The sequence below is a fragment of the Scophthalmus maximus genome, chromosome 5 (assembly GCF_022379125.1).
Source record: "Scophthalmus maximus strain ysfricsl-2021 chromosome 5, ASM2237912v1, whole genome shotgun sequence".
NCBI lineage: Eukaryota > Metazoa > Chordata > Actinopteri > Pleuronectiformes > Scophthalmidae > Scophthalmus > Scophthalmus maximus.
In genome coordinates, this window is record NC_061519.1 from 17,377,236 (window position 1) to 17,385,000 (window position 7,765).

The 7,765-nt window shown below is 45.6% G+C and overlaps 1 protein-coding gene across 1 annotated transcript in view; it reads right to left on the minus strand.

The window, feature by feature from the left end:
• Window positions 1–7,384: 7,384 nt before the first annotated feature.
• The window catches only part of hes6 (hes family bHLH transcription factor 6), a 2,185-nt gene continuing 1,804 nt past the window's right edge, over window positions 7,385–7,765 (minus strand). Inside the window, exon 4 of the mRNA XM_035635627.2 lies at window positions 7,385–7,765. This exon is cut by the window's right edge and continues 566 nt beyond it. The gene's annotated coding sequence lies outside the window, so the exon portion shown is untranslated.

A 7,765-nucleotide genomic window follows, 5' to 3' on the forward strand; every position in this document is an offset into this window, starting at 1 on the left:
CTGTTATCCGGAACAGACACTGGCCACAAATGCAGATAACAGCTCAGCGTCGCTGGATCAAAATACTGGACCAAATACCAACGGGATCTGAGATCAGTGTTTGGGATCACGGCTGATCAGCTGATCGACGACCAGATAATAAGGCTCCGCGAACCCATTGCCTGGTGGCGGCAGACTGATGCAAAAGTGTCGAACTCCAAAAGTGCAAAAACTGTATTAATATTTCCTACGATGCTTGTGAGGTTTGTTCTTCGCTTTCATAAAGTCAAGACGGTCTTGTCCGTCCGACCACTGCAACAACAGCGGACATGTCCCCGGACAGACGGTCAGCAGTGGGCCCGATCAAAGACCCCCCCCCCCCCCCCCCCCCAACTGTTCACACCTCCCTCCCTGTCCCAGGCCGAGGTGCGAAGCTTATCGATCCGCCCTCCCGGGGGTGGGGGTGGGGGGGGGGGGGGGGGGGGGGGGGGGGGCAATTTGCACCTCTAGGGAACCCACAAATCCGGTGTAGTCGACTACACATGTGAATCAAGTTCATCGCCCTAACAATCAACACCTTTCTTTGGAAGTTTAAAAAAAAAATGCAATACTTAAAAGTGTTTTAGGCTACATATCATTTTTCAGCTGGAGTTATAATAACCATGTGGCAAGGGGGAGAAAACTGAGAGTAGAGTTGCCTACTAACACAATGCAATCATTAGGGCCCGAGCACCGAGGTGCGCGGACCTGGGGCATTGCATGCACCAGGGCCGCATGCACCGAGGTGCAAGGCCCTATTGTTTCCGTAAGGATTATTAGGGCCCGAGCACCGAGGTGCGCGGACCTGGGGCATTGCATGCACCAGGGCCGCATGCACCGAGGTGCAAGGCCCTATTGTTTCCGTAAGGATTATTATTATTATTCTTATTATTCTTATTATTCTTATTCAGCATCGTTCACTCACTTTTCAGGCCTTTCCCATATACGAAAACGACTGAAACTTGGCACACACGTTAAGAAGTGCTCCCGCTACTCAGGCCCAGAGACCTGGCACTGGGTGTGGCCCAGGGGCTCCACAGCGCCCCCTGGAAAAATCAGCAGGAATAGGAAAAAAAAATTTGGCATATCCTACATAAATGAAATTTGGGAGGCAGATACATCTTGTCGGTACTGACAAAAAACCTCTTGGCAAAATTTCCTATGACCAACAGGAAGTCGGCCATTTTGTTTCAAAATCCATATTTCACATGCCATATTTTAATGAACTACTCCTACAAATTTCACATGAGCAACTTCAAATTTGTTGTGAGTCATCTAAAGACCCAAGGGATGAAACATTATCAAAAGCTTGAGTGTACGTCAGAGGCCCATGCTGTGACGGCTTGGCGAAAATTTGGCGAATTTCGATCCCTCGCCATGAAAACGGAAGTCGCTCGTAATCGAAGGTACATGCTTCGATCGGACCCAAACTTCTCAGGCATGATAACAATCTTGCCCTGAACAGTTTACCATGTCAATATTGGACATGGGTCATAGCGCCACCTACTGGCAACAGGAAGTATAATGTTTTTACACTTTTACGTCCTCTGTCTTATAGGTTGACTACATCAACGTCAAATTTGGTCAGCTAAGTTGTAAGAAGTTGCTGACGTGGTACTATGAAATTTGTGACCATGTGTCAAACGCTGTCGCCATGGTGACGCCTTGTTCGCCATAAAATACGAATACATATTTGAGGCACTTACGATGCTTTGTTTTTCACGAAACTTGGCAGACATGTTCAGAGTGGCAAGACAATATGTGCGATATGTGTCTTTTGTCCAATTGTGTCAAAATGGCTCCATAGCGCCCCCTACAACACTTAAAAGTCAATTATCCCACCTTTAAATTTGACGTAGAAGAACCAAATTCGGTGGGCTCATGTACCTCCCGACGAACTACCAAAATGCCTCTTGGAGCAATTAGCTCCGCCCAACCGGAAGTCAGCCATTTTGATTTTACCTTGGCGTAGGCGGCGAACGGAAGGCGTCGTACTTTCGCGAACTCCTCCTAGGCGGTTCATCGTATCCGTCTCAAACTTGGGTAAAGCGTAGAGGAGGCCTTCCAGATCAAACGATATCAAAAGGTTTTGTCCACATCGAAAGGCGTGGCCGCGGTGAAGTGTGATTCGCCACGAACAGGAAGTTGCTCCAAATCAAAGGTACATGGTCTGATCTGATCCAAACTTCTCAGGCATGATAACAGTCCCGCCATAAACACATCTACATGTCAATTTTGGACATAAGTCATAGCGCCACCTAATGGTAATAGGAAGTTTGAAATTCTTCTTTTACGTCCTGTGCCTCGCAGGTTCAATGGAGAAACCTCAAATTTGGTCAGCGTATTTGTGAGACGTGGCTGATATTGTACTGTGAAATTTTTGACCATGTGTCAAACGCCGTTGCCATGGTGACGCCCTGTTCGCCATCAAATACCGATACATGTTTGAGGCACTTATGATGCTTTGTTTCTCACGAAACATGGCAGACATGTTCAGAGTGGCAAGTCGATATGTCCGATATGTGTCTTTTGTCAAATTATGTCAAAGTGGCTCCATAGCGCCCCCTACAACATTTAAAAGTCAATTATCCCACCTTTAAATTTGACGTAGATGAACGAAATTCGGTCGGCTAGTGTATCTTCCAACGACCTACAAAAAAGCCTCTTGGAGCAATTAGCTCCGCCCAACCGGAAGTCAGCCATTTTGGATTTTACCTTACCCCTATTGGATTTTATTTTATCCCTAAGCAGTGAACGGAAGGCGACGCACTTTGACAAACTCCTCTTAGGCGTTTATTCGGATCTGTCTCAAACTTTAGCAACACGTAGAGGAGGCCTCCCTGATCAAGCGATATCAAAAGATTTAGTCTACATCGAAAGGCGTGGCCGTGGTGAAGCGCGATTCGCCATGAACAGGAAGTTGCTCCAAATCAAAGGTACATGGTCTGATCTGATCCAAACTTCTCAGGCATTATAACAGTCCCACCCTCAACACATCTGCATGTCATAATTGAACACAAGTCATATCGCCACCTAATGGTAAGAGGTCGTTAGAAATTTGACTTTAACTTCCTCTGCCTGGCAGGTTCACTGGAGAAGCCTCTAAATTGGTCGGCTTAGTTGTGAGACAAGGCTGATATTGTACTGTGAAAGTTTTGACCGTGTGTCAACCGGAAGTCGACCGTTTTGATTTTTCGACCCGAAGTCTGTCGGTGCCACGAACCGAACCTGCCGGGAAGACGGCATTTTCAAAGTGAGGACACGGGGAAGAGAAATTGGCGCGTCCCGACCGGCCGTCGCGAGACCCGGCGGACGCGTCGAGAGACTCGGCGGACGCGTCGAGAGCGGCTGCCGGCGCGTCCCCGACGGCAAGAGTGCGAGGGCCCGATCATCGCTGCTCGCAGCTTTAATTATTATTATTCTTATTATTCTTATTATTCTTATTCAGCATCGTTCACTCACTTTTCAGGCCTTTCCCATATACGAAAACGACTGAAACTTGGCACACACGTTAAGAAGTGCTCCCGCTACTCAGGCCCAGAGGCCCGGCACTGGGTGTGGCCCAGGGGCTCCACAGCGCCCCCTGGAAAAATCAGCAGGTATAGGAAAAAAAAATTTGGCATATCCTACATAAATGAAATTTGGGAGGCAGATACATCTTGTCGGACCTGACAAAAAACCTCTTGGCAAAATTTCCTATGACCAACAGGAAGTCGGCCATTTTGTTTCAAAATCCATATTTCACATGCCATATTTTAATGAACTACTCCTACAAATTTCACATGAGCAACTTCAAATTTGTTGTGTGTCATCTAAAGACCCATGGGATGAAACAATATCAAAAGCTTGAGTGTACGTCAGAGGCCCATGCTGTGACGGCTTGGCGAAGATTTGGCGAATTTCGATCCCTCGCCATGAAAACGGAAGTCGCTCGTAATCGAAGGTACATTCTCCGAACGAACCCAAACTTCTCAGGCATGATAACAATCTCGCCCTGAACAGATTGCCATGTCAATATTGGACATAGGTCATAGCGCCACCTACTGGCAACAGGAAGTAACATGTGTGTACACTTTTACGCCCTCTGTCTTATAGGTTGACCACATCATCATCAAATTTGGTCAGCTAAGTTGTAAGAAGTTGCTAACGTGGTACTATGAAATTGGTGACCACATGTCAAACGCTGTCGCCATGGTGACGCCTTGTTCGCCATAAAATACGAATACATATTTGAGGCACTTATGATAATTTGTTTGTCACGAAACTTGGCAGACATGTTCAGAGTGGCAAAGCAATATGTCCGATATGTGTCTTTTGTCCAATTGTGTCAAAATGGCTCCATAGCGCCCCCTAGAACACTTAAAAGTCAATTTTAACACCTTCAAATTTGACATAGAAGAACCAAATTCGGTCAGCTCATGTACCTTCCGACGACCTACCAAAAAGCCCCTTGGAGCAATTAGCTCCGCCCAACCGGAAGTCCGCCATTTTGATTTTACCTTGGCGTAAGCAGCGAAGGGAAGGCGTCGTACTTTAGCGAACTCCTCCTAGGCGGTTCATCGTATCCGTCTCAAACTTGTGCAACGCGTAGAGGAGGCCTTCCGGATCAAACGATATCAAAAGATTTACTCCACATTGAAAGGCGTGGCCGCGGTGAAGCGTGATTCGCCATGAACAGGAAGTTGCTCCAAATCAAAGGTACATGGTCTAATCTGATCCAAACTTCTCAGGCATGATAACAGTCCCGCCCTAAACACATCTACATGTCAATATTGGACATAAGTCATAGCGCCACCTAATGGTAACAGGAAGTTTGAAATTGTACTTTTACGTCCTCTGCCTTGCAGGTTCACCGGAGCAACCTCAAATTTGGTCAGCTTAGTTGTGAGACATGGCTGATATTGTACTGTGAAAGTTTTGACCATGTGTCAAACGCTGTTGCCATGGTGACGCCCTGTTCGCCATCAAATACGAATACATGTTTGAGGCACTTGGGATGATTTGTGTCTCACGAAACTTGGCACACATGTTCAGAGTGGTACGTGGATATGTCCGATATGTGTCTTTTGTCCAATTGTGTCAAAATGGCTCCATAGCGCCCCCTACAACACTTAAAAGTCAATTATCCCACCTTTAAATTTGACGTAGAAGAACCAAATTCGGTCGGCTCATGTACCTCCCGACGACCTACCAAAAAGCCTCTTGGAGCGATTAGCTCCGCCCAACCGGAAGTCAGCCATTTTGGATTTTACCTTACCCCTATTGGATTTTATTTTATCCCTAAGCAGTGAACGGAAGGCGACGCACTTTGACAAACTCCTCTTAGGCGTTTATTCGGATCTGTCTCAAACTTTAGCAACATGTATAGGAGGCCTCCCTGATCAAAAGATATCAAAAGATTTAGTCTACATCGAAAGGCGTGGCTGTGGTGAAGCGCGATACGCCATGAACAGGAAGTTGCTCCAAATCAAAGGTACATGGTCTGATCTGATCCAAACTTCTCAGGCATGATAACAGTCCCACCCTCAACACATCTACATGTCATAATTGAACAAAAGTAATAGCGCCACCTAATGGTAACAGGTCGTTAGAAATTTGACTTTTACTTCCTCTGCCTGGCAGGTTCACTGGAGAAAACTCAAATTCGGTCGACTTAGCTGTGAGACAAGGCTGATATTGTATTGTGAAAGTTTTGACCGTGTGTCAACCGTAAGTCAACCTTTTTGATGTTTCGACCTGAAGTCTGTCGGTGCCACGAACTGAACCCGCTAGGAAGACAGCATTTTCAAAGTGAGGACACGGGGAAGAGAAATCGGCGCGTCCCGACCGGCCGTCGCGAGACCCGGCGGACGCGTGGAGAGCGGCTGCCGGCGCGTCCCCGACGGCGAGAGTGCGAGGGCCCGATCATCGCTGCTCGCAGCTTTAATTATTATTATTACTGTGCATAATGGCACAGTAAATTATATCATCATATCTGATATTAGTGGCTTGCATATGTATAAGCAGCATTGGTGTCCATAGGTAACTATTCCAGCTGGAATAAAAAAACAACATAATATTTTCCTCTGGAATGTAAAGTACAAGAATACAGTAAAGGATCAGAGGGAAATAGTGAGTATAAGGCGAAGCTCATTATAAACCGTTGCTGTTTGATAACTAATGAATCATGTTTTAAAGAAAACTGATCATATGCTGTGTTTGAACAGGCTTGAAGCTGACGGATAAAAGCAGTAGTTGAAAGTAATGTATTTATACTCCTGAGAGGAGGTGGGGTGTAAGTAGCCTATAAAGAAACATACAATACACGTGAAATAAATAAGGCCACCACAATCCACACCGTTCTTTTTGGTGGAACGAGCTCCCAAAGGTTATTAGAGCAGGGGTGTCGACTCATCTTCCCAGAGCAACTCCTCTATCAACCCCTCTGACACCCTGACCACCACTTTTAGTTTCCAGCTTTGAGTGTCGTCCCTCAGTTGTTAGTCGCTTTGGACTAAATTACAGCACTTGAGTTCTTAGTTGTTTCCCAGCACTGGAAACGTGTCATGCCATGGTCATGACTAATAACCAACAGCTCATTGTATTAACCCCCCACCCCCGGTCGTTTTCACCAAGGATCCCTCTCACTCTGGGTGTTTTAAGACTGCGGACGGCGTAAGAAACGACACTTGGTGCGAACATCACAGGAACAAGCAGACGGGACGTTGCACCAGAGACGGGGATGGTCCAGGGATTGCCCTCCTTTCTTATTCATTCGCAGCTGCAGGAGCTGACGGTGCAGAGGCAGAACAGTGTCTGTGGCTTGTCACCGGGAAACACAGAGGTCACGTCTGTGAGGATCCAGAGTGTCTCTGTGAATAAGTATGGATGTTTTGACCCCCTCCTCATTACAAAAAATACATTTTATTCATCATTTGTCTAATTACTACTAGATGTGTATTGTTCCGTATGAGAGGTAGTGTAGTACGGGTTAGACATATAAAGTAATCAAATGAAAAAAAAACAAGTGTTTGCTTTGTTACTGAAGAGCCGAGAGTCATGACTGAGCAAGTTATTTGTGCACCGTGTTATTTTAAAACTCGATAAAAAGAAGGAAAAAAAAGCTGAAGTTATCAAAACCCACATATTAAGTCCTTGACGAGGCCTATATAAGGAGTGAGTGGATTACTCATTTCACACCTCACAAAAACCGTCTACGATGTGCTAAGGGCTTTCGGAGAGAGGCTGCACAACAAATGGTAGAAAATCGCAGAGTTATAACTAATATCTTGGCGACAGCTGTGGGTGGGCGGTTGGTGGGATCCTTTTGTGTGAAACGTGTCTCTGCTGAAGAAGCTGTTGCACAAATACAATTTTTGAAACGGGCCGTTATTCAAAAGGGGTATTTATTGAAGAGTGGAAACTTGGGGAGATCTGACGATGACGCAGTCTACTAACAGCCATTTTTTTACATGCACAATTACAAAGTTAAAATCTTTCTAAATAGGAAATACTTTACACACAGCTAACAAACCCAGTTTCGGGCGGGACAACTATCTTCCATACAGCCCAGTCATATTCAACAAGTAAATATTTACACCCCCTTCACAGAAGGCAGGCCCACACCAGGCCTACACATTTTCCAAATGAAGACCCCCTGACCTCTGCAAAACAGATTTACTTACATACTTTTATTTATTTAATACATTTTCGTTTTATTGGTTAATTGATCCACAATAATTTTACAAAGAGCTTCTCAGGTGCCTTC